The sequence below is a fragment of the Hyperolius riggenbachi genome, chromosome 1 (genome assembly GCF_040937935.1).
Source record: "Hyperolius riggenbachi isolate aHypRig1 chromosome 1, aHypRig1.pri, whole genome shotgun sequence".
Taxonomy (NCBI): Eukaryota; Metazoa; Chordata; class Amphibia; order Anura; family Hyperoliidae; genus Hyperolius; species Hyperolius riggenbachi.
Window position 1 is genome coordinate 604,076,517 of NC_090646.1, and position 26,974 is coordinate 604,103,490.

The window sequence follows — 26,974 nt, forward strand, 5'->3', positions numbered from 1 at the left end:
TGCTATGGAAACAGGCACGCAGTGTGGAGAGCAGGGGAGACAACGTGGCGCTCTCGTGCATGTTATGTAAAAAGAAAAACCTGTTCTAGCGCCCGTCAATTTAACAGGCTTATTGTGTATATATATATATATATATATATATATATATATATATATATATATATATATTACCAGAGGGATGGGTAGCGGGTGTTCTTGCCATCCTTCTGATCCAGGCACAGTCTGTGTTTCACTATCACCAGTGCTAATGGGGTTATTTACAATATTTACAGAAAAACAGAGCACAAAACACAGAAACCTTGCCCCTAGGTGCGACATTTATGGGAAAAGATGTGCCCAGGTGTGTATAAATTGGATTAAAAACAATAAATTTAGAAGATGAGTCAACAAAGAATAATTTATTAAGCACAGGCAACGCGTTTCGTTGGTCACAGCCCGCTTCCCCAGGCCAATACAAGTGCCAACTAGTAAAAGCTGATCAGCATAGGGTTTTGATACCTATTGGATTTTCCATTTGACCTTAAATCCTGCACTACTGGGCTCCCGGTCTCTGTTTCCTGTTGTCTTTGTCTTTAGGGTATCAACACACCCCCACCAATTCACCCTAGGTGCAAAACTAATTACAACTTAAATGTAAAAACTTACTGTTTGTCCCAAATCAAAACAGAAAATACAAGCAAGACTGCTTACAGCGCAAAACTCAAATACTCTTGTTTGTCAGTTTTCATTTTCTGGGTCATGGATTCAAACTCTGCCCAGAATTTTGGTATATGTCCTGTCAAAGGTGACATGGTCATGCAGAATTTTTGTAAGTAGGGTGGGATTGATTGTACAATTCACCATCAATTAGTTCTTACACGCCAATATAATACTGTCTTGTGGATGTTTTATAAACAGCTGTTTTGCTGCAAAATTGGTGCCTAGAATTCTGTTCTCTCTCTGTAGGCCTTGTGCTAGGCATCTAAGATGGTGTGACACAGGAAGTGCCTGACAGGAATTATGTCATTTGCGTGTCTGTTAAAATGGACACAAAAGTGTTCCTCCATTCTACCACAGACTTTCATTATGTGCCATTTACTCTGATTCAGATGAGACATGCAGGCATGTACTAGCAAGTATCACTACATTCTGCTGAAAACTATAAGGGATTGTTAACACCTAGGGCGTTTTGCGTTTTTTTTTAAGCGCTGGCGATTTTAGAAATCGCTTAAAAAACGCTCGTGTAATGATTCCCTATCAGAGAGTTCACATCTGAGCGGTTAGTTTCCGATCGGCTCAGCAAAGTGCTGCCTGTACCATTTTTAGGGCGATTTTGCTACAATGGAAGGTATAGGAAAAACGCGAAATGCTCACAAAATCGATCTGTGCGTTGATTGCGTTTGCGCTTTTAAGAATAAATACATTGTATTCATTCTTTTCCGGGTCAAAGAGTTCACTTCCTGACTTGCATCAGGAAGTGAAAAAAACGAATCGCTCTGCAACAGCGCTTTTCTAAGGTAAGCGCCGGGAGGGGAAAAACAAAATCACTCACAAAATCGCAAAATGCTAGCCTCAGCGAGTGAACAAAGCCTAATAGATTTCCATATATTTTTTGTTTGTTTGCTAGCAACCATGTCAGCCTATAATAGACTTGCGTGGATACAGAAATAAGGATTTCACTATTTTTATTTTTTAATTAGGTGCCCAAGAACAAGGCAGAATTAGAATAGAGGATAGAAACAGAATTAGACTAGAGGAATCACAACGACATATAGTAGTTGCTCAGGATGTATTCATGTAATGATGGCGCCTGGAAAAAAGGGTGCAGGGGATTGCCGCTAGTAGAATATCAGTAAAATATTGGTAACATTAACAATATTCTACTTCTTAAATCCAATCTTTACTGATATTCCACTATGACTTAAAGAGAATCTGTACTCTAAAATTCTTATGATAAAAAGCGTACCATTCGATTCATTATGTTCTCCTGGGCCCCTCTGTGCTGTTTCTGCCACTCCCTGCTGCAATCCTGGCTTGTAATTGCCAGTTTTAGGCAGAGTTTACAAACAAAAGACATGGCATGTGATAAGCTGAGAGAAGCTCAGTCTGTGACTGATACAGAGCCTGCAGGGGCGTGGAGAGGGTGTGTATAGCTTCTATCCTATTACAAACAGAGCAGCACATTCCTGCCTGAGTGCCTGAGCCCGACAGAGCCGTCAGAGGAAAGAAGATTAGATTATATAACAGAGATAATACAGCCACTGTGCAACTAGGAAAGGCTGCAGTAAGACAGACCACATTAGAACAGGTATAGGAACTTATAGGATAGAAGAAATAAGGATGAACATTTTGTTACAGAGTCTCTTTAAACTAATTCTACTCTCTACACAGAGCCTTCCCTCTACTTAACCCATAACTTTCCCTCTACTGATACCTAACCCTTAACTGCCCCTGGTGTCGCCTAACCTTAACCGAACCCCCCTCCCCCGCAAAGCTGCAATATGCGGCAATGATCATAAATTCTGCTATTTTTTCGGGTGCATCCAAATTTCAGTTCATTTCCGCAAGCAGTGGCTTTTATAATGGTCGCCTATGGCAACGCCCTTTTTTCCAAGTCAGTTCTTGCGCCCATTTTTTTTCTTTGTTCTTTGGTTTTACATTAAATATCCTGGTTTCAACATCATAAACACTTCCTATAGCTATATATTGGTGCGTAGCCCCTCCCTCCAACTGGTGCTTAGCCTAGGCTTTTTATTATGTTGGATTGTCCCCCTGAGAGCATTCTGAAAGACCAGGTATTTTTTCTACCGGCTTTACAACTCTCAGTAAACGAACATTCCGCAGAGGTCACCTGCCACCACCTGTGATAAATTTCAGAATGTAAATCAGGGTGAGGAAAGTTTTTACAATGGGCAAACACTGACTTTATAATTTCTAAATGAATATTGTAAAAAAAAAAAAAAAAAACTAATTTTATTCATTGTTATTTTGACTACAGGTACTCTTTAAACTCGAATGTTTATGTGGAATCAGAAGATTTTGCCTTAGGAACCCAAAGCTTACATCTATTCTCCAGACTCAGGCCAAGTATAATGTATATTTCTTTTTGTTATTATTATTGTGATAATGGCAGCGGCTGTGTGATTGATATTTCGGTAGGCAGAGCGTTGTCTGCTGGACGGGATTCCGCTGACTGAGGATGAATGACAGGAAACTGTGACCGCCATTGTTCATAATGACACGGAGCTGCAGTCACCAATCCCACCGTAGGATTAATTCCTTCACAATCTCACTCCCAGGCATAAAGCATTTGAGTAAACACAAGGAATGTGTTATATGGCTCTGAAGAGCACCTCGTGGGGAAGGAATCAATCACCACACAGTGAGACCAGCACCATTACGTCTACCCATGTGAGAACATCCATCACCACTCTAACTGCTGTCTGAAAACAATTTCAACTTTCTCATACTTTATTCTGTATCACCGTGCTGCATGGCCGTGTATCATCTCATCAGGGCCAAATACAAATGGACTTATGCCGCAAAACAGCGCTAAGTGCAGAGCGCAATCTAACCAATCAGAACCTTCTTATGCCTTCTTATGACAGTGGACCTGAACTCTTGCACAGGATAGAAGGGAAACATAGAGAAATGCAGGTTTCAGTATCAGAAACACTTGCTGTGTACTGGTATGTAGCCCTCCCTCCCAGATGATGTTTAGCCTAGGCTGGTTAGCTATGCAAAATTCCCTTTGAGCATTCTGGGCGACCAGAGATATTTTGTACTGGTTTTGGATTTATAAATGAATATTTTGGGGAAAAAAAAGCTATTTTATTAGTAACGTTATTTTCCCAACATTTCCTCTTTTTCGTGGAGAGGTGAAACATCCATTAGGTTCCCTTTACCATTGTGGAAATGGTTCCGCCGAAATGCGGAATTCCGCGGAATACTGCGGGGATCCGTCGGAATGTAGCGGTAACGGAATTTCGTTACCGCGGAATGCGGTATTACCACGATATCAGAAATCGCCTGTTCCGATCATCCCTACCTCCTACACAGCTGTTTCAGTTAATGACTGTGTTTAAACCAATGTGTGACGTTGATGATCATTAGCACCTGTTTGGTATAACTGGTTCATCATACACCTGACTATAATCCTACAAAATCCCTGACTGTGCAAGTGTACCTAAAAGAGTTGATGCTGGTTTGAAGGCAAAAGCTAGTAACACCAAATATTGATTTGATTTAGACTTTACTTTTGTTTACTCACTTTGCACAACATTTTTTCACACCTGCTTAAAACTTTTACACAGTACTGTATATATACGGGGGTGGGGGGCAGCAGAAAGTAAAGAACCGACCCTGAGCATTACAATACAAGTGGTTTATGTTTTATCAGTATAATCAAACCTGATCCTTTCCCGGTAGACTGGGTATCTAGTTCAGAGCTTGTCAGTTATATCTTCCTATTCTGTCCTCCACGTCGTTCTTTAAAAAGCCCGTCTGAGATTTTTTGAAGTGTTGAGGATTCCTTTCAAAATGTTCTTCCTTTAGAATCACATTCCGTGGCCAAATTTTCAATGCAATGAGATTAATCCTCTCACCTCTCGTATAGAGCCAGGCTGATCCAATATGCATTCATCTCTCTTTGCTTTGCTAAGCGTTTTATGTCATTGATACAAGGTAACACACTGCCCAAAGGTCACACATAACCTTGTCATTTGTGTGAGATTTCATCGCTTCAGACCTGGATGAATTTAATGGTGTCCTGCATTCTCCCAAGGACGATCTCTGCCGGGTGACCGCGCTAGCTCCTGGCTGCAGACTATTTTGTTTTACAAGCATTGTTCCAGCAAGAGTGATTGTGGTCTCTCCGGTGGAGACGGGACATCATTTCAGGCTGCTGGCCATTTATTGTACTCCGCTAACAGCTCCTATAGTCAGTAAATGTTAAGTATAAAAGATTGCTTGATGGTAAGGAACTAGATGGGCGAAATGGAAAACATAATGGACCTAGAAAACTAAGCTTAAAGGGAACCTAAAGCGATTAACCCCCCCCCCCCAGTATATCTTACCTGAGCCAGTTGATGGCCACTGCGCCTGCTTGGCCCTGGCCGTGCGCGTCCTCTATCACGTTCCCATCGCCGGGAATGCCCTGTGTATGCGCAGTACGAGATTTTCTTATACAGACGCATGCGCAGGATGCTCCAGGTGAGGTGATATAAGCGAGGTTGAGGATGTGTGTGGCCAATTGCCGTCGACTGGCTCAGTTGGTGAAAACGAAACTCAATTGCTGCGGGGGACCAGACACAGAGCGGCTGGCGCAGACACAGAGCGGCTGCAGGGGGTCTGGTAGAAGCCCCAGGTAAGTTAAACTGGATTTTTTTACATCACTTAAAGTGTATCCAAGATAAACTTTTACTCATTGCATAGTTGTTCCTTTCATATCGTTTATAGGGAGTTTTAATACTCTAACTCCCTATAAACTAAACAAGCCTTGCCTACAGTTCCTCCAGTGCCTTGGCACTCTCAGACCCATGTAGCAAGGGCTTATGGGAGCTCAGTCTGGGCAGGAGGAGGAGCTGTTACTAGCCAGAGATTTCAGAGACAGAGGGAAGGAGGTGAGGGGAGTGAAGTTTTCACAGGCTGAGGGCAGGATGTGCAGGCAAGCTTGCCTGTGTAATGTGACAATCAGAACATTGCTGCTGTCATTGTATCACAGGAAAAAATAATCATATCATGTTAAAGCTGTTTGCAGCTAGATAAAGACAAGTTACTTGTTATAGTTAGTTTTTCATCTCAGATCCACTTTAAGGTTTCCTTTAACAACAATAACAATAACAATAATATTTATATAGCGCTTTTCTCCCTGAGGACTCAAAGCGCTGTGACCCTGCATTATGCAGTCTCAAAGGCTCGGGAAAAGAGGTGAGTTTTTAGCCTTTTTTTAAAGCTGTCCAGAGAAGGAGCCTCTCGTACTGATTGTGGAAGTGAGTTCCATAGAGTAGGGGCTGCGTAGGAAAAGGCCCGAGCACCAAATGTTAAGTGTATCCTGGGAATAACCAGCTTCATCTTGTTGGCAGAGCGGAGGGTGCGTGAAGGGGCATAAAGTTCCAATAGATCCGCTATGTATTTGTGTCCCATGTGGTGTAGAGCCTTGAATGTCAGCAGGCAGATCTTAAAATTGATTCTCCATTTTACTGGCAACCAGTGAAGAGTTTGCAGTACTGGGGTGATGTGTGAGCTGCGGGGGGCATTGGCTAGGAGTCTGGCTGCAGCATTCTGTACTAGCTGTAAGGGGTGCAGAGCCTTATCTGTAGATCCGATGAACAGGGCGTTGCAGTAGTCTAGGCGGGAGGATACAAATGCGTGAACCAGGGCAGGTAGGTCTTCAGCTGGGATAAGGTGTTTGATTTTCGCTATATTTCTTAGATGGAAGAAGGAAGACTTGACGACAGCTGATACCTGCTGTCTGAGTTTTAGATTTCCATCCAGGATCACCCCAAGGTTTCGCACAGAGTCTTTATACTGTACAGTATCTCCCCCAATTGCTAGTTTGAGGTGGTGAGCGTTTTGAACTTTATCCATCATGTGTGGACCACCTACCACCAACACCTCTGTTTTGTCAGAGTTCAGCCTCAGCCAGCTGGTGTTCATCCAATTTTGTAAATCCACTAGACATGCATTTATGGATGCTGATGGGTCTTGGGTGCCAGGCTTGAAGGACAGATACAGTTGTGTGTCATCTGCATAACAATGGTATCCTAGGCCATAGTTCTGGATTATTTTGCCCAGTGGGAGCATGTAGGCTGCAAAGAGTAATGGTGATAGTACAGAACCCTGTGGAACTCCATAGGCAAGTGGCACTGGATTAGAGTAGTGTGTGCCCAGACATACTTGCTGTGTCCTGCCAGATAGGAAGGTCTGAAACCATCTAAGAACAGTACCCCTTAGGCCACAGTAATTCTTCAGTCGCTGGATAAGAATTTCATGATCCACAGTATCAAATGCTGCTGACAAGTCAAGAAGAATCAGAATTGAGCAATCACCCTTGTCCCTTGCAGTAAGTAGATCATTCATTACTCGGACTAATGCTGTTTCAGTGCTGTGCCTTTTCCTGAATCCTGACTGAAAAGTATCAAAGATGTTGTTATCTGTAAGCCTGGCTTCTAGCTGGTTGGCGACTGCTTTCTCGATAACTTTTGATAGGAATGGTAAGTTCGCCACAGGTCTGTAGTTGGTTACAGAATCAGGATCTAGTGATGGTTTCTTCAGGAGGGGTTTTATGATTGCTTTCTTTAGTTCTTCTGGGAAAAGACCACTTTGCAAGGAGCACTGAGTGATTTTGTGAAGTGCTGGCCTGATCAGCTCTGGGCACTGCATTAAGGATCCAGTTGGGCCAGGATCTAGGTCGCAGGTAGTGGGGCGGAGACTTTGAATGAGAATTCCAAAATCTTCTACACTCAGAGTGTCAAAGACTTGCCATGGTGGTACGGTAGTAGGCATATGCAACGTCCAGTGGTCAATTGATGTAGTTGGTGTAATGCTGGCACGGATGGTAGACACCTTGTTTGTGAAGAAGGCAGAGAATTCTTCACACCTTTCCCTGGAGTATGTGGTTGGGGCTTTTAGGCAGGAAGGATTGCAGAGTGATTCCACTGTGTGGACGAGTTGAGCAGCTCTGTTGTTGGCTGTAGATATTTTGTGCGAGATAAAGTCTGATTTTTTCTTGGTTATTGCTTGTTGGTATTGTCTGAGGTGTTGAACTAGGCTAGATTTGTGCTCCTCAGTCCCTGATTTACGCCACTGTCTTTCTAGTCTGCGCCCTTTCTTTTTTAGATCCATGATGGTTTTGTCAAACCAATTCGCTTTCTGCTTTTTGGTTGCTGATTTGGTGCGCCATGGGGCAATACTGTCAAGTGTTTCATATATTGTGGTGTTGTACTGGGTTACTAGAGTGTTTGGGTCCATTTGACTGTGGAGCAGATTTGTAAAATCCAGGTTGGCAGTTATCCTCTCCGGTGTTAATTTACTCAGGGGACGGGTTTTGATTGTTTCTTTAGGGAGCTGCTTGATAGGGTGATGTTCAATAGTAAACTGTATTATGTGATGGTCTGACCACACCACTGGGGTTACTGTTATGTTACTAATGTCCATTCCGAGGTGGAACAGTAAGTCTAGCGTATGCCCTCCTCTGTGGGTAGCTGATTTTACAACTTGTGTGAAGCCTAGTCCACCCATGAGATTTATTAGTTCATTTGCATCTTGTGATTGAGTGTTATCAGCCCGGACGTTGAAGTCACCAAGGATGATCCATCTCGGATAAGACAGAGTTAGCATGGCCAGAAGTTCTGGGAATTCCTGTAGGAAAGGGTCAGCATCTCCGGGGGGACGATAAACCACTAAAATTTTGAAGCCTTTACCAGCTGAGATCTGGGCACCTATACATTCAAAGGACTTTGTTGAGCCAACATTCAGGGCAGGCACTGTGCACATCAACTCTTAAAACATACAGTGGAATGCACAACTGTAATAGTCCAAGTCTCCCTACTGCCAAACTGCAGTGGGGTTGCCAATCATAACAATTGCAGTGCAATGATCTGGGCTAGAGAATGGGGAGGTTGGTTATTTGCAGGTCCATCTATTGTAAATTCCCTGCTTTCTGCCATCGGAAGGGAAGCTACAAATTCTGACATCATATAACAAGAGTATTCAGATTAAAGTTTGTTTTCTAGACTTTATAGAGCCTATTTATAAAAAAAAACAAAAGACAAATGTGAGACCACAAATGTGAGACCACACTCTGTGGCTATTTCTGACTCTGTGTAGCACTGCAGAAGACAATGTTATGTAAATCAATAATAATCCTACCAGGGGCGTTACTAGAAATCACTGGGCCCCCCTGAAAAACTTTGGATGGGGCCCCCTTCCCCTGCACACTGAATAGGGACTGTCTACAAACAGTGGCGTAGCTAAGGAGCTGTGGGCCCCAAAGCAAGTTTTACAATGGGGCCCCCCAAGCACTCTATACATAACAATTGATATGACGCACCAAAACCTGCCAATGGCAACTCCATTGTGAGATGTGCAAGAAGGGGATGGGGGAGCAGCTTGGTAATTATTACCAATAATCAAAGTAATCTATAGAAGTGATTATTATGAGCACAGGACCAATATAGAGCTAATACTGTAGTTGAGTGAGGGCTCTTCTGGGCCCCTCTGGCCCAAGGGCCCCGATGCGGTCGCTACCTCTGCAACCCCTATTGCTACGCCCCTGTCTACAAATCTTTGTATGATTCGTTATCAGTGGCTGAGCAGAGGCAGGCATTAGAACAACTGTGTGGAGAGCAGAAAGTTTTTTTCTCTCTCCTTTCCCTTAGTTTTTTAGTCTCTCAGGATGGGGCCCCCTGTGGCTTCTGCCCCCCCCCCTCCGCCGTGCGGCTGCATACCTTGCAGGGTCTATTGTTGCGCCTCTGAATCCTACTCACCATTTCACAGTGACAGAGTTCCCTTTCCCAATGTTTCTTAGAATCGCTGTATATTTTGTTAGACAACTGTCTAAATGATCAAACATGACATTAATGTTGCAAACCACCCTTACATTATATTAATGAAAATGACAATAAATCACTGATAAGAATAATAATAAGTGTTTATTATACCCCCCCCCCCCCCAAAAAAAAAAAAACAACAACCACAATAGCCATTACCACTACACGTTATTAAAACTGTAATAATGTTAATATAGCGCTATTTTTCTACTTCCGTGTTTAGAGTGCGGCCGTGCTGTGCCGCATATTACATGGTCTGTGTCGGGAGAAAGAAGTGCACAGAGAATCCGGAATACTAGAGGGTGATCCATCATTCTAATTGACTTTTATTTTGTTATCAAAGCATTGTAAACGCTCCCTTCGGCAATGCAGAGAGCTGCCTGCATTGTTGTGCGTTTCATCCTTTGGCTGTGCTGGAAGGGGAGTCATAGGTTACGGTGTATTTCCTGGATTTACCAGGGAAGTGCGATGCTTGAGATCTGATTAACTATGCAGGGTTACTTTTTAATTGATCTGGCGATTCCCCTACGCTGTGCCGGCATCCGGAGGGAATACCTTTGCTGTGGGTACCCCAGTGCAAGAGAACAGACAGTATTATCCAGCTGCTGCTCTCTAATCACAGGTAGCTGGGTTTTTATATTCCTGCTATTTATTGTTTTTGTTCTGACATATATTGTAGTGCTGTATAGTTGAAAATGATCCTTTTTTTTTTTACGTAAGCCAAATGCTGTTGAAATCCCAAAAGCCAGCAATATATTCCATATTGAGCTACATCTCTTAAGTGGTCAGTAGATACATACCTGGCTGCCCACGCCACCTCCTCCCATGACCTCCTCCTAACCACCCCAAGGCTGGATTTATAGTTTTTCCCCCCCTAGACCAACTTTCTTGTGGCTCCCCTTCCATGTGCAGCACCCCCCTCCTAATCCTTGTGCAGACCCTCCTCCATGTCTAACCTTCATGTACAGCAGCCCCTTCAGTTATATACAGATCCCTTGAGCAGCAGCTCCCTATCTCCATATGTTTATTTGCAGCTTCCATATTCCATTTGCAACCTCTTCTTCCATGTGCAGTAATCCCTCGTCCATGTCCACCTGCCGACCAAGGGCCCAAGGTCTTTGCAGCTTTTCCAGAAATTCTGCCCTGAAATCCTGCCCTGCATCTCGCACTCCCATGCATGACTACAGGACTTCACTAGAGCAGCCCCCATCCTATGGAACTCTCTCCCACTGCCCCCTCTTTTAGCACCTTCAAACAGGCCCTGAAAACTCACCTCTTCAAGAAGGCCAGGGGGACAAATAAGGGCAGTACACAGGGGGACAAATACAGGCAATGCACATTGGGAAAGATAAGAGCAGCACACAGGGAACAGATGAGGGCAGCACACAGTAGGACAGATGAGGGCAGCACACGGGGACAGATGAGGGCAGCACACAGGGGGACAGATGAGGGCAGCATACAGAAGGACAGATGAGAGTAGCACACAAGAGGACAGATGAGGGCAGCACACAGGAGGACAGATGAGGGCAGTACACAGGGGGACAGATGAGGGCAGCACATAGGGGGTCAGATAAGGTCAGCACATGGAGACAGAGGAGGGCAGCACACAGGGGACAGATAAGGGCAGCACACAGAGGGACAGATAAGGGCAGCCCACAGGGGGACAGATGAGGGCAGCACACGGGGACAGGTAAGGGCAGCACACAGAGGGACGAGTTAAGAACAGCACACACGGGGACAAATAAGGGCAAGACACGGGAACAGATAAGAGTAGCACACAGGGAGACAGAGATAAGGGCAGCACACAGAGGGACAGACAAGGGCAGCACACGGGGAAGGGGGTAGGGAATAAGGGCAGCATACAGGGGGACAGAAGGCAGATACACACAGGAGGCTGCAGTATACATGAGCAGTGTGTGTCTGCCTGTCTCTGTGCACAGCAGCTAAAAACAGTGCTGCGGAGTTCCCCTATTTAGAGCAGCAGCAGTACTCACTCACAGTATTTGGCACCCCCCTGCCCAGTATAGATGGCCAGATGTGCCGCCAGTGTTAGGTAGCCACCCCCCTACTATAGATAGCCAGATGTTCCCCCAGTTTTAGGTAGCCACCCCCTTTCTATAGATAGCCAGATGTGCTCCCCAGTGTTAGGTAGCCTCCCCTCCCCCAGTATAGATAGCCAGATGTTCCCCCAGTGTTAGGTAGCCACCCCCTACTATAGATAGCCAGATGTTTCCCCAATGTAAGGTAACCACCCCCTACTAAAGTGTCAGGTAGCCTCCCACCAATATAGATAGATGTGCTCCCCGGTGTTAGGTAGCCTCCTCCCCAGTATAGATAGCCAGATGTGCTCCCCAGTGTTAGGTAGCCTCCCCCCAGTATAGATAGCCAGATGTGCTCCCCAGTGTTAGGTAGCCTCCCCCCAGTATAGATGGCCAGATGTGCTCCCCAGTGTTAGGTAGCCTCCCACAGTATAGATAGCCAGATGTGCTATCCAGTGTTAGGTACCCCCCCCCCAGTATAGATAGCCAGAACTGCTCCCCAGTGATAGGTACCCCCCCCCCAGTATAGATAGCCAGATGTGCTCCCCAGTGTTAGGTACCCCTCCAGTATAGATAGCCAGATGTGCTCCCCAGTGTTAGGTACCCCTCCAGTATAGATAGCCAGATGTGCTCCCCGGTGTTAGGTACCCCCCCAGTATAGATAGCCAGATGTGCTCCCCAGTGTTAGGTACCCCCCCAGTATAGATAGCCAGATGTGCTCCCCAGTGTTAGGTAGCCTCCCCCCAGTATAGATAGCCAGATGTGCTCCCCAGTGTTAGGTAGCCTCCCCCAGTATAGATAGCCAGATGTGCTATCCAGTGTTAGGTACCCCCCCAGTATAGATAGCCAGAACTGCTCCGCAGTGTTAGATACCCCCCAGTATAGATAGCCAGATGTGCTCCCCAGTGTTAGGTACCCCCAGTATAGATAGCCAGATGTGCTCCCCAGTGTTAGGTACCCCCCCCCCAGTATAGATAGCCAGATGTGCTTACCAGTGATAGGTACCCCCCCACCCCAGTATAGATAGCCAGATGTGCTCCCCAGTGTTAGGTACCCCCCAGTATAGATAGCCAGATGTGATCCCCAGTGTTAGGTACCCCACAGTATAGATAGCCAGATGTGCTCCCCAGTGTTAGGTACCCCCCAGTATAGATAGCCAGATGTGCTCCCCAGTATTAGGTACCCCCCAGTATAGATAGTCAGACGTGCTCCCCAGTGTTAGGTACCCACCAGTATAGATAGCCAGATGTGCTCCCCAGTATTAGGTACCCACCAGTATAGATAGCCAGATGTGCTCCCCAGTGTTAGGTACCCCCCAGTATAGATAGCCAGATGTGCCAGAAGACGCTGAACTGTGCGACATGGTGAAGATCCCTGGTGGTGCTGACTGGTGAGCTGTGCACCCACGGCTCTGCACCATTCTGCACATGGTCAGGCAAGGAGGGCAGTCGTGAGGCTGGTGTTTCCCCAGCCTCTGCCTCGGCACGACCCTGGTTACTACATAGTCCCCAACAGTCCCGATTTGATCGGGACTGTACCGATTTGGGGGGCCCCTCCCGCCATCCCGCGCTGCCCCCCTTCTGTCCCGGCCGCTGGGCAGAGAGAAGGAAAAAAATTGATCGAGGCACCAGCCCCGGGGATCTGCATGCGGGATGGATTGCCGCCGCTATTTATTTCTCCCTCCCTCCCTCCTAATATGTCCCCCAGTGTCCCCGGCTTCCCCCCGCACAGTAATATGGGCAGCGGAGCGGGCAGTGAGTCTTACCACTGCCTCTCCGCTGCGTACCGGGATCTCCTCTGATCTTCTCGCTTCCTGTGACGTCACAGGAAGCGAGAAGATCAGAGGAGATCCCAGTACGCAGCGAAGAGGCAGTGGTAAGACTCACTGCCCGCTCCGCTGCCCATATTACTGTGCGGGGGGAAGGGGACACTGGGGGACATATTAGGAGGGAGGGAGAAGGATAATGATGGCGGCGGCGGCGGCGGCGGCCATACATGCCGCATACCGGGCGGGCTGGTGCCTCGATCGGCTTTTTCTCCCCCCTCTCTCTGCCTGGCCACCCCCCTCCTCCTCCTCACCACCACCACCCCGGCACCCTCCCATTTGGGAGTAATTTAATAACAAAATTATTTAAAAAAAAAAACAAAACTTTTTTTTCCCCTGGGGTGGGCGTGACTAGGGGGTTGGGGGCGTGGCCAGGGGTGTGGCCTAATTGTCCCGTTTTGGGACATTGAAATGTTGGGAGGTATGGTTACTATATCACGCTTTCTTCAATGGAGATGCTTGGAAGTCTCTGGAGATGCACTAGTGAAAGGGTCTATTGTGTCAGCACTATACAATAATAATACAGAGTAGCAATATTACAGTGCTGCAGGTCACATGATGCACCATGATGAAGAGTGGGTGTGGCTGTAATCCCTCTTCACCCTGTACCGCCTGCCTCTCCCCTTCATTCCTCGTTGTTGCCTTCCTTCGTCTTCCATTATCTTGCTTCAGCTTACATTGTTCTATATGTATCTATCTATCTATCATCTATTGATAAAATCAAGATACAGTTATAGTCAGGGGCGGACTGACAACTCATGGGGCCCCCGGGCAATAGGAGATTATGGGGCCCCACATACCAGTGTTTCCCACCTTTCACGTTATATTTTTACAGACTAAGATATAATAATTTATTGACAACAGTAAATATGTTATATTGAGATATTACATAGTGACAAAAACCGCTGCGCCGCGCGTAGCGCGGCGCGCCAAAAAATGGGTGTGATCACGCAACAGAATGTGGGCGTGGTTATGGGTGGGGTAAAATATACATGACCTTAGCAGTGGTGTAAAAGATCTGCTGGGGAAGTTTGCACTCTGCCATAGTGCTTCCCCCCAAAATACATGTAATCTGACAGCATTTCACAAAAAATCCATGCAATTTGGCAGAGGTTCCTCCAAAATACAGATAATATGGCAGTCATTCCCCCAAAATAGATGTTATCTGGCAGCAGCGGTTCCCCCAAATATACATAATTTGGCAGCGGATCACCAAAAATACATGTAGCAGCAGTGGTTCCCCCAAAATACACAGAATCTGGAAGCAGCAGTTCCCCCATTATACACAATCTGGCAGCGGTTCCCCAAAAATACACATAATCTGGCAGCTGTTTCTCAAAATACACTTAATCTGGCAGCAGCAGTTCCCCAAAAATAGTTAATCTGGCAGCAGTTCCCCCAAAATAGGTGCCCCCAGTATAGGTAACCAGGTCAAAGGGTATCCCCAGTGGAAGTATCCAGGTCTATAGGTTTTCCCAGTGCAGGTATCCAGGTCTATAGGTGTCCCCAGTATAAGTAGCCTAATCTACAGGTGTCCCCAGAATAGATAACCAGGTCTATAGATGTCCCCATTTAAGATAGCCAGGTCTATAGATGTCCCCAGTTAAGATAGCCAGGTCTATAGCTGTCCCCAGTATAGGTAGCCAGGTCTACAAGTGTCTCCAGAATAGGTAGCCAGGCCTATAGGTGTCCCCAGTACAGATAGCCAGGTCTATAGGTGTCTCCTGTATAGATAGCCAGGTCTTTAGGTGTCCCCAGTATATGTAGCCAGGTGTATAGGTGTCCCCAGTATAGCCAGGTCTATAGGTGCCCCCAGTATATGTAGTCAGGTGTATAGGTGCCCCCAGTATATGCAGTCAGATGTATAGGTCTCCCCAGTATAGCCAGGTGTATAGGTCTCCCCAGTATAGCCAGGTGTATAAGTGCCCCCAGTATATGCAGCCAGGTGTATAGGTGTCCCCAGTATAGCCAGGTTTATAGGTGCCCCCAGTATATGTAGCTAGGTCTATAAGTGCCCCCAGTATATGTAGTCAGGTGTATAAGTGCCCCCAGTATATGTAGTCAGGTGTATAGGTGCCCCCAGTATATGCAGCCAGATGTATAGGTGTCCCCAGTATAGCCAGGTTTATAGGTGCCCCCAGTATATGTAGCTAGGTCTATAAGTGCCCCCAGTATATGTAGCCAGGTGTATAGGTGCCCCCAGTATATGCAGCCAGGTGTATAGGTCTCCCCAGTATAGCCAGGTCTGTAAGTGCCCCCAGTATATGTAGCTAGGTCTATAAGTGCCCCCCCCCAGTATATGTAGTCAGGTGTATAAGTGCCCCCAGTATATGTAGTCAGGTGTATAGGTGCCCCCAGTATATGCAGCCAGATGTATAGGTCTCCCCAGTATAGCCAGGTCTATAGGTGCCCCCAGTATATGCAGCCAGGTGTATAGGTCTCCCCAGTATATGCAGCCAGGCTTGTAGGTGTCTCCAGGAGGGGAGACAGCCAGTGAAGGAGGGCGATGGGCATAGCAGCGGAGAAGGGGGGAAGTTTCCCCCCCCCTCCTCTCACCTTGGGGCCCCCCTTCCTGGCTCTCCCCTCCGTAATCTGTAAGACAGCTGGAAGCGGCTGACAGCGGGCGGAGACTTACCGCTGTGTTCAGCCACCGGAGGCATCGCTGATCTGTGTGCAGCTAGTCTGGGCTTCTCAAGCCCACACTAGCTGCACACAGATCAGCGATCCCTCCGGTGGCTGAACAGCGTCTCCGCGCGCTGTCAGCCGCTTCGAGCTGTCTTACAGATTACGGAGGGGAGAGCCAGGAAGGGGGGCCCCAAGGTGAGAGGAGGGGGGGGAAACTTCCCCCCTTCTCCGCTGCTATGCCCATCGCCCTCCTTCACTGGCTGTCTCCCCTCCTGGCTGCTCAGGGTTCTATGGCGGGTGGCGGGCCCCCCCTGACCACGGGCCCTCGGTCCGTGCCCGAGTGCCCTAATGGTCAGTCCGCCCCTGGTTATAGTGGAAGTAAAGGAGTCTATAAATTATACAAGATAAAATGAAAGCTGGCAGTCACAGTTCAGTTCAGAGTCCTGACGCTGCAGTATATCTCTCTCTACCTTTGCATTTGTTGTATTATGAAGCGGAGTATGAACAAACTGTTGAATGCTTTGGAAATATCTCAAGCTGAGCTTCAGGCACCAGTTAAAAAAAATGAAAAACTTTGTGTGAAAGGGGTAATAGCGTCTCATAAATGAGATCTGGTTTGTGGAAGACCCCCAGCATTTTCACAAAATAAATGAAAACGGTATCTTGTAACATGGATGTCCGCTGGAAGCGAGCCTACCAACATAAATAGTATACAGGGAAAACTCCTATCGTCAGACGATTACAAGCTGCTAATTTTATTTAAAGGACCACTATTGAGAAAAAACGTGAAATTAAAAATACATGTGTACACATACTTTTAAGATGTGCATTTTTCCCAAATTCAAATGCACTGTAAATTACTTTTCTCTTGTGTTGTAAGCAGTAAAAGTCTGACAGGTCTGACACGTTTTAGACTAGCCCATCTCCTCATGGGGGCTTCTCAAGGTTTTAATTTAACAAAAAAACAAAACACTTGCTGAACAGCAGTTGCTCAGTCCAACTGCCAAATAGTATGCAAATGAGTGGGGGGGGGGGGGCTGGCTGACATGTTTGTATAAATCCTTACCCAGGACTGCTCTGGGTCCTACTGGAGAATACAATATAGTACAAAAACATTTGTAAAGCGCTTTTCTGCCATAAGACTCAAAACGCATAGATATGTCTCAGATCAAAACATGGTTGCAGACTGGACTGTGATACAGAGGAAATAGTCAGGTGTTCATAAATGCGAGACCAAACAGATGGATTTTCAGTTTGGACTTAAAGGGATCCTGAGCAGGTGATAAAAACAGAATTTACACTTACCTGGGGCTTCCTCCAACCCACTGTAGGCCGCAAGGTCCCCTGGCATCCTCCTGGCTCCTTCCCTGGTCCTGGCTCCGGTTGCAGGACGACTCCGGCCTGAAGTAATCAGGGCTGCTTCCCGCTTTCGAGGATTTTGCCATTATGCCGTCCGGTGTGAGAGTCCTGCTCATGCGCGTTTCAATCTCAGCTGACTGGTTTAACTGGATTTGCCAAATGCTTGTTCCAGGGTTTTGACTTAGACACTACTTATGCCACAAGATCCACAGGGCTGCCAGGCAACTGGCTTTGTTTAGAAGGAAACAAATATGGCAGACTCCATGGGCCTGATTAACAAAGCGGTGCAAAGTGTTTGCACGCCTGTGAAAAGCCCTTTATCACGCCTAAACTCAGTTTAGGCGTGATAAAATGAAACTCGCGCGAAATTCCGTGCGCAAGGTTTTGCGCGCGCAATCGCCCGGCGCACGGTGCAGTTTGCGCGATGTGCCCATTAAACCCTAGACAACGCTGCGCGTGGAATTGCGCGATTGCGCGCGCAAAACTTTGCCCTCGGGACTTTGCGCGAGATAAAGAGCAAAAGCGGTGCTAACTCAGCAGTGCACGGCTTATCACGCCTAAAGTCTTTTAGGCGTGATAACTGAGTTATCACCGCTTTGTGAATCAGGCCCCATATCCCTCTCACTTCGGGTTCCCTTGAACTGTCTACAGTAATTGGCTTTGGCTGCCATGTTCTTGGACACTGGCTCAGGACCGGAAATAACTGTGTACTTTCAGCTTCCCAACATGAAACAGCCACTCCCTTCCACATCTCCTACCACACTCCAGAGCTTATGAGACTCAGAATCAGCACCAATGCATACCTCCCAACTTTTTGAGATGAGAAAGAGGGACACTTAAGCCACGCCCCTGCCACACCCCTTATCACGCTCCCGTCACACCCCCAGTCACGCATACGATAAAGATTTCATAAGAAAAATATGTTGTTTTATAAACCACACTGGTCCTTTCTATCCTGGTTCATTTTCCTTTATTTTAACATTTTAAAATTAAGTAATATATCAATTTATAGGATGGGAATGAAGTTTAGAGTCAATCAAACACATTTTTAGTAGAGAAATATATATATTTACATAGAAAAAGGGACAAAGTCCCTAAAGAGGGACAAATGAGGAGGAAACAGTGACAGAGGGACAGGGCTCCCAAAGAGGGACTGACCCTCCGAAAGAGGGACAGTTGGCAGCTATGCCAATGCTGAGGGTAAACACCACATACGTGTGACAGGATATCCCAGCTGGATTTTGACCTAAAGTGGGAGATAAGTGATGGAACTAAAGGTGGCCATACACTGGCTCGATTCGCGGCCGTTTCGACAGCAGATTCGATCCTGGGATCGAATCTGCTGGCAATCGTTCGCGGTAAACGCAGCCGCCGATCCGATTTCCTTCCGAAATCGGATCGGTCCGTCGATCGCGCCGTGCGGGAAATTACCCTCGATCGCCCGCGGGTAAAGTGTGCGTCGCTAGCGGCGGCCGATCCGATCAAGTATACATTACCTGAGGCTGGCTCCCGGGCGTCTTCTCCGCGCTGCACGGCTCTGTTCTGGCTCCATCCATCCCGGCGCTTCCTGTGTCACTGCAGTGACCAGGAAGTTCAAATAGAGGGCGCTCTATTTGAACTTCCTGGTCACGGAGTAACACAGGAAGCGCCGGGATGGAGCCGGAACAGAGCCGTGCAATGCGGAGAAGATGCCCGGGAGCCAACGTCAGGTAATGTATACGGGGGGGGGGGGGGGGGGCGGGGGGACAGGCGGCAGGAGCAGCTCAGCAGATGGTGAATCGGTTTCAGGCTGAAATCGATTCACAATCTGTTTGCAGTAAAGGCAGCCATACGATCCCTCTCTGATCAGATTCGATCGGACAGGGATCTGTCAGCTGGTCGATCTAATGGCACATCGACCAGTGTATGGCCACCTTAACAGTGCTAGTAAAGCTACAATTCTGCCCTACCACCAGTATCTGTGTGAAAATCTCACTATTTTAAAAGCCCAATACTATAATTTTTTGTTTTTTTGCATCAAAATTCCCTGTATTCGTTTTAGTGATCCAGAACCTCGTCTGCTATGACCTCTGCAGTGCAATTTTATTATAAGGGATTTTTCAAAAGTACACCTGTCCTTTCAAGCGGACCTGAACTAAGAACGTCCTCTCTGCTCTAAAAGATACACAACATCATAATATCCTTCAAACAAAAAAACATTTCTTTGTTACAGCTGATACAAATCCTAAAATAAATCTGCACTGTTTCTACTTCCTGATTCATGAAAGCAGACATATTGTTTACATCCTGTGCTTTCAAATAGGCTTATGTGGCATAGGCAGTCATGTGACACAGGGGAGGATCAAATTACAACTTGTGATTAGACACAAATGAGGGGGAATTAGGCTAAACTCTCTAAATATACACACGATGCATTTCTCTCTTTTCCTTCTGTCCTGTGCTAAAGTTCAGGTCCACTTTAAATTGCTCTGAAGGGACCACCAGCAAATCTACTGGCATGCAGAAGGCGATGGTGACACGCCCAGCTGCTATTTGTGCAGATGGCGTTACTGACTGAGCTTGACCAGCCTCACGCCCTGAATGCTGATCACGCCCGCGGGTGTGCTTTCCCACCCTCCGCAGCTTTGCTCTATCGGGGACAATATTTACACTCTGGGCTTCTTCTCGCCAGAATATCTTAACACAAATTCCAATTTTTGCTACATAAAATCCAAAGCCCTAACAATATACCACGACACCTGCAACAACAGCAAACACTTGTTATGATAAATTGCCAACTACCCATCCAATTTCCAGAGCTGCGCTTTACAGAATGTGAGAAATATGCTAATGCAGTGGATGAGCAGCACGGCAGAGCCTCGCCGAGGAGCCGTATTCATCAGTTTCCAATGGAAGCTGCCTGCCACAGCCACACTGTCACCAAGGCCCCGCCAAGCACTTTCCGGCCCACCACACCTCATTCTCCTCACTATCATCTCAAATATAATTTGAGAAGCTGAGAACTGCATAGTGTAATGTATTCGCAGTAATAAATCTCTGTTGCTCGCCTGCACGCAGTACATGGATGGAACAAAAGACACTCTCTCCAGCCTGGCGCTGTATTTATTTCACTCATACATCTGACTGCTTTACTGTCCTCATTACTGTGAGTCAGCAAAATGGTGGAGGTTTCTCAGTGAAGGGTGAAATCAGGCGGTGAGGGGATCACATTGGGAGTTGTGCTGTCGTGGTAATCAAGCTGTGCGCTGGAATATAGATTAGAAGGTGGAGGGGGGGATGTGTTGCCCTGGTTGAATTATGATTTGGATTAAAAATAACTCACTCAGCCTTAGGCAACACTTATAGCGGCTCACTAACTATTCTGCACCGAATGTAGGTGATGGTGTTACCTTCATATAGGCCTCACTTACACTATACAGAGCTGTGGAGAAAAAGAAAACAGATTGAAAACAACATTCTGTTTGTCTAAACATTTAATGCAATATATTTGCACAGAAAATATTCTTTAGTTTATTTTTTAAGGGAAATTACAGGATTTACCTCACTCTCATCTGCTACCAAGCTATACATTTTGAATAACATCTTTAAAAAATAAGCATTGGAGATAGAGAAATAGCAATAAGTGTAGGGAGGGGCCACGGCAGTTGCTGTTTGACTGTGGGGCAGGGAAGACCAGATAATCCTTAAAGGACCTCTGTCGCGAAAATCTTAAAATTTAAAATACATGTAAACACACACAAAGAAGAGTATGTTTCTTCCAGAGTAAAATGAGCCATAAATTACTTTTCTCCTATGTTGCTGTCACTTACAGTAAGTAGTAGAAATCTGACATTGCAGACAGATTTTGGACTAGCCCATCTCTTCATGGAGGATTCTCAGGGTTTTCTTTATTTTTAAAAGCACTTAGAGCTCATTCACACTGGAGGCATTTTTGGATTTTTTTAAGCGCCTGCGATTTTTCAAAATCGTCTTGAAAGCGCTTACACCATGCTATCCTATGTGCTATTTCAGATTGGGGCGATCCGTCCGCTTTCCGTTCAGAGAAGTGCTGCATAGACCATTTTTGGGGTGATTTTGCTACAATGGAAGGTATAGGAAAAACGCAAAACGCTCACAAAATCGATTTGTGTAGTGATTGCATTTGTGTTTTTAAGAATAAATATATTGTATTTATTCTTTTCCGGATCAAAGAGTTCACTTCCTGAACAGAATCGCTCTGCAAAAACGCCTTCAAAACCACTTACCAAAAACGCCCAATGCACAGAAATCACCGGGAAGGGAAAGAAAATGCTTCAAAAAAGTCTAACGCAAACGCCAACGCGATCTTAACGCAATGTGAATGAGGCCTCAGTGAAGGGCAGTTCCTCTGTCCAGCTGCCAAAAATGTGTACGGTAAGCAGGGAGGCTGGCCAGCATCTTTGTATAAATCTTATTTTTCAGGGATTGTCTTTATAAAGAATAAAGGCCATGCTGAGAATCCCCTATGAATAGATGGACTAACCCAAAACCTGTCGGTTCTGTCAGATTTCTACTACCTCCTGTAAGTGACAGCAACATAGGAGAAAAGTCATTTATGGCTCATTTTACTCTGGAAGAAATGTACTTCTAATTTGTATGTGTTTTAAATTTTAAAATATTCGCAACAGTTCCTCTTTAACCACTTCAGCCTTCAGTCAATTTTCACCTTATGCATCTGAGCAATTTTCACCTCCCATTCATTTGTCAATAACTTTATCACTGCTTATCACAATGAATTGATCTATATCCTGTTTGTTCTGCCACCAATTAGGCTTTCTTTGGGTGGTACATTCATTTTGCTAAGAAATATTTTTTTTTCTAAATGCATTTTAACGGAAATGTTAAGAAAAAAAATAGAAAAAAATTCAGTTTTTGGCCATTATAGCTTTAAAATAATGCATGCTACCATAATTAATAATGCATGCTACCATTTGTCCCGGTTATTACACCATTTAAATTATGTCCCTATCACTATGTATGGCGCCAATATTTTATTTGGAAATAAAGGTGCATTTTTTAAGTTTTGCATCCATCACTATTTACAAGCTTATAATTTAAAATAAAAAATAATAGTACTATACCCTCTTGACATGCATATTAAAAATTGCAGACCCTTAGGTAACTCTTTATGTTTTGTGTTTTTTTAATTGTATTTTTTTTTATTAAAAATGTTATTGGATTATTTTTTGGAGTGTGGGAGGTAAACAGTTAATTTTAAATGTAATGCATTGTGTTTATATATTAAAAAAATGTATGTAGATGTAGTTTTTCTATTTCACAGTATTTTTTTTTTTTATTTTGTCCTGTAAGCGATTATTAATTTTAACAGGAATACTAAGGAAAAAATGGAAAAATGTCACTATTTCTCAGTTTTCAGCAATTATAATTTTAAAATAAAATATTATACTGTGAATAAAACCCACTTATTTTATTTGCCCATTTGTCCTGGTTATTACACCATTTAAATTATGTCCCTAGTACAATGTATGGAGACAATATTTTATTTGGAAATAAAGGTGCATTTTTTCAGTTTTGCATCCGTCACTAATTACAACCCCATATATACACATATAACAGTAACATACCCTCATGCCATACATAGTAGAAACGTGGAATCCCTAATGTAGCAATTTTATGCTTTTTTTTAAATGCTTTTTTTAAACAAGTGTTTTTACTTTGGTAATTATGGGGGAGGAGTTCAGGGAGTGGGGGGTGGAGGTATTCATTTATTTTGTATCTAATTTAATAAATGTAAAATGTAGTGTAAGATATGTTTTTTTTTATTTTCATATGCATTTTTTTACCACTAGATGTCCTCACACTCTCTGTCTCTGTGAGACAGAGAGGGTGATTTTAGAGCAAATCTCATTGGCTTGTTGTTGAAGCCATGAGCTTTGCTTACGGGCACTCTGATTGGTTCAGGGAAGGCTTATTCCCTTTCCCCAATCACAGCCCAGCGGTACGAGGTACGGGGGAGGTGATCACGAACAGTAGCAGCGGCGAGGGGGGCCTTTAACAGGGACTCACAGGACATTTTAAAACAGCAGGTGGGCGGGTAGTAGTTAAACGTAAAGTATGTGTCTTAGGAATAATACCAATCGTTTAAAATGAATTTTAAACAAAGTAAATGTATTTGAATACTGATATTTTTATACTTATTATTGTAAAATAAGGAATTCGGCTGTATTCTGCGCCTTTTTTTTGTAGCGCCTGTATTTCATGCATGCATTTTAACTGTCCAAACTCCTCCCCCTGTTCCATCATCACTTACAGGATTGAGTTGGAAAGGGACACCACCCAGTTTTTCACTGTGAACACAAACCTCACCCTGCCCACCACCTCCATGTGGTGCTGATGCTGAGAGAGAACTACGACACTACAGTTATCCAGGATCTTTTTTTTTTTTTTTTTTTTTGTATTTACATTTTTTTTTAATTGAGAAAAAAACAGGCTTACAACAAGTCAGAAAAGTACTTACAGCATGTGAATACCCAGTAAACTAGGCCTAAAAGTAAGCTATCCAGGATCTTATCATCAATTCCTTTCTACTTCCAGATTAATATTTAATAAAGCATTTACCCTTCCCAGTGTGTTAACAAAAATAAAATAAAAAACACCTGCTCTGTTTTAGTGTGTTGGCAACTTGGCAATCGTTTTATAACAATGTTTCTCAAACCTGTCCTTGTGACTCCCAAACGGTGCAGGTTTTGGGGGCAACCTTCCCACAAATGAGTTAGTTGTGTCTAAGCTACAGTGAGATATGAAAGTTTGGGCAACCTTGTTAATCGTCATGATTTTCCTGTATAAATCATTGGTTGTTAGTAGGCACACTCAGTGATATTTGAGAAGTGGAATGAAGTTTATTGGATTTACAGAAAGTGTGCAATAATTGTTTAAACAAAATTAGGCAGGTGCATAAATTTGGGTACTACAAAAAAGAAATTAAATCAATATTTAGTAGATCCTACTTTTGCAGAAATTACAGCCTCTACTTCGCTTCCTTCACTTCCTGTAGGTTCTAAAGAGAGTCTGGATTCTGGTTGAAGGTATTTTGGACCATTCCTCTTTACAAAACATCTCTAGTTTATTCAGGTTTGATGGCTTCCGAGCATGGACAGCTCTCTTTAACTCACACCACAGATTTTCAATTATATTCAGGTCTGGGGACTGAGATGGCCATTCCAGAATGTTGTACTTGTTCCTGTGCATGAATGCCTTAGTGGATTTTGAGCAGTGTTTAGGGTCGTCTTGTTGAAAGATCCAGCCCCGGTGCAGCTTCAGTTTTGTCACTTATACCTGGACATTGTACTCCAGAATCTGCTGATACTGAGTGGAATCCATGCGTCCCTCAACTTTGGCAAGATTCCCAGTCCCTGCACTGGCCCCACAGCATGGTGGAACCACCACCATATTTTACATATTTCACTGTAGGTAGCAGGTGTTTTCTTGGAATGCTGTGTTCTTTTTCCTCCATGCATAACGCCCCTTGTTTATATACTTGTAAATAACTCAATTTTAGTTTCATCAGTCTACAGCACCTTATTCCAAAATGAAGCTGGCTTGTCCAATTGTGCTTTAGCATACCTCAGCTCTGTTTGTGCTGTGGGCAGAGAAAAGACTTCATCTGCATCACTCTCGCATACAGCATCTCCTTGTGTAAAGTGCACTGAACGGTTGAACGATTCACAGTGGCTCCATCTGCAGCAAGATGATGTTGTAGGTCTTTGGTGCTGCTCTGTGGGTTGACTTTGACTGTTCTTACAATTTGTCGCTTCTTGAACTTGAATTACTGTGACTATTACTCCATTGTATTAGCTGGCATTGTGTACCTTATTGTCTATTGCCTGCATTGTGTCCATGTCACCCCTATTAATGTCTGTAACCTTATCTATTGGACAGCGCTGCATAATATGTTGGCACTAAATAAATCCAATCTCAATAATATTATAAATGCGAAAGTTTGGATGTTTGGTTGTTTGTTACTCAATCACGCAACAATGGCTGAACGGATTTGAATGACATTTGGCACACCAATAGTACATTACCTGGAATAACATATAGGATACTTTTTATCCCCATAACCAAAAAGTGGGCGGAGACAAATACAAATTTCACTGGGAAAGTGTAAACTGCAGCCATTCTTACACTGTTAATGGTAGGATTCTCAAGCTTTGCTCAGTTAGTCACTGGGTAACTGGGATTACTATTCAGAAAAGTGGGTGTAGCCTGCAAAAGCCAATCAAAACTCACCTATTGATTTTCAAGGGGAATATTTAATTGCTGCCATTCTTGCACTGTTAATGGCACAAGCCTCAAACCTGGTACAGTTGGTCATTGGATGACTGGGGTGCAAATTTAGAAAAGGGGGTGGAGCCACAAACAGCCAATCAGATTTGTTTCATTAAAATACAAATTATTGATGCCAAAGTCCGCAAAGCTCAAAAACTTGGTCATTGAGTAATTGAGTAATTGTGTGTTAGGGTTAGAAAAAGTGAGTGCAGCCAACACCAGCCAAATACATACCCGGGCAATGCCGGGCCATCAGCTAGTAAATAATAATAATATAATTAAAAGTCTGTCTCCCAACTCTTATTGACTGTATAGGGAATCCTACTTGCCTAATGTAACAAATGGTGTCAACTCACAGAGAGAATCTGATCATTGATGATCTGCAGAATCATCAAGAATACAGATATATACCCGATTATGGATGATCTGCAGAATCATCAATAATACAAGTATTTGCTAACCTCTGGACACCTGAAGTGTAAGTGCTTGGTGCAACAGTATCAAAGAACACACAAGGAACTAAATAGGAACTCCTGAGGAGCAGGAGTCTCAGCAACAAAAATGAGCAACAGACACTACTGCAGCCAAAGATCACCAAAAAGGAGATCTCGGTTAAGGCTGAGAACACCTAGGTGGAAATGGGTGATTCAGACCTTAATGCAGCAAAGGATTTCCGAGGAGCGGAAATACTCAGACCCCTCAGCCTAGGTAAACCTAGTGCTGAGGGTAGCGTAGTCAGACAGGCAGGTTCAGCAACTCATGGGCAGAGACAGTACAGAAACAGAAAGCTAGATCAGAGTAGTGATTCAGGCAGAGTCGGCAACTATATCAGATAGGCAAAGGTACAGGATCAGTAAACAGAAGAGTAGTCAGGCTAGCAGAAGGTCATAACAAATAATACAGTTCAATTAGTACTTTAAGCTATCAAGTATCTGACTAAGTGTGGATTCCCAGCTACTGCCGGTTCTGGCACACTGTCGGATCTAGCTATGGTCTGAGAGCTAGCACAATAGTATTCGCAACAGCAGACAGGGAATGACTGGCATACAGGTCCTATATATACTGGGAGTGCTCCCCAGCTCCGCCCCAGTCACTCAGCCAATCAGAAGGGCGAATGGAGTCAGCTGACCGGCCTGGTCAGCTGACTGCCCTTCTACTTGCATAAAGGTCCTGTCGCTTGGCCCGCGCGCGCATAAGCCTCAGCCTCTGAGTGTCAGAGAGGCTCTGGCCAGAGTCTGTGTTAACATGAGAGAGAGCAACTGCCGGCTGGGTCGCGGGAACCGCCGCCA